This window comes from Thunnus albacares, chromosome 2 (genome assembly GCF_914725855.1).
Source record: "Thunnus albacares chromosome 2, fThuAlb1.1, whole genome shotgun sequence".
In the NCBI taxonomy this organism is placed as follows: Eukaryota; Metazoa; Chordata; class Actinopteri; order Scombriformes; family Scombridae; genus Thunnus; species Thunnus albacares.
Genome location: NC_058107.1, coordinates 14,323,983 through 14,324,648, shown reverse-complemented (window position 1 = coordinate 14,324,648; position 666 = coordinate 14,323,983).

Sequence of the window (666 nt, the reverse complement as noted above, 5' to 3'; positions counted from 1 at the left end):
CTATGTTTCTCTATGGAATCACTGAATCCTCTGCAACTTTCTATTATCATGAATAATTGTACTGGTGTGTGCTGTGTCCCAGTTCCATACTGCATACTAATTCCATGCACTTAGTTTCATAGTATACTGTTTACAAATTAGTGTACAAGAGTATAATTAAGTCAACTAACTGTTGTTTTCATTAAGATGTACTTTTAATCAACGGTTCAGTCTATAAAATGTCAGAAAATACCGAAAAATGCAAATATTCAGAGCTCAAGGTGTAATTTATTAAATTGCTAATTTTGACCGGAAACCAGTCCAAAAACCAGTGACTTTCTATTTAGAAAGACGTAAAACAGAAGGGAAGCAAATCCTCAAATTTGAGAAGCTTTTGAAACAAAGAATATTTGGCATTTTTGTTTGATAATTGACTTAAATGATTAATTATCAAAATAGTTGGTGATTTTCTGTAAGTTTAATAATCAATTAATCTACTGATCATTTCAGCACTATTGTCAATTAAATTTTACAGACAGCAAAATATTTTCTGAGATTGAATACTTATTTTTTAAGATCTTACTATCTTCTCTCCTCCTTTAGAAATTAGTTTTATTTTTATTCCCCTTTTTCGTTCGTGTAGTGCATATTGTTGAACAATAACGTGTATCAAACTGAAATCAGTAG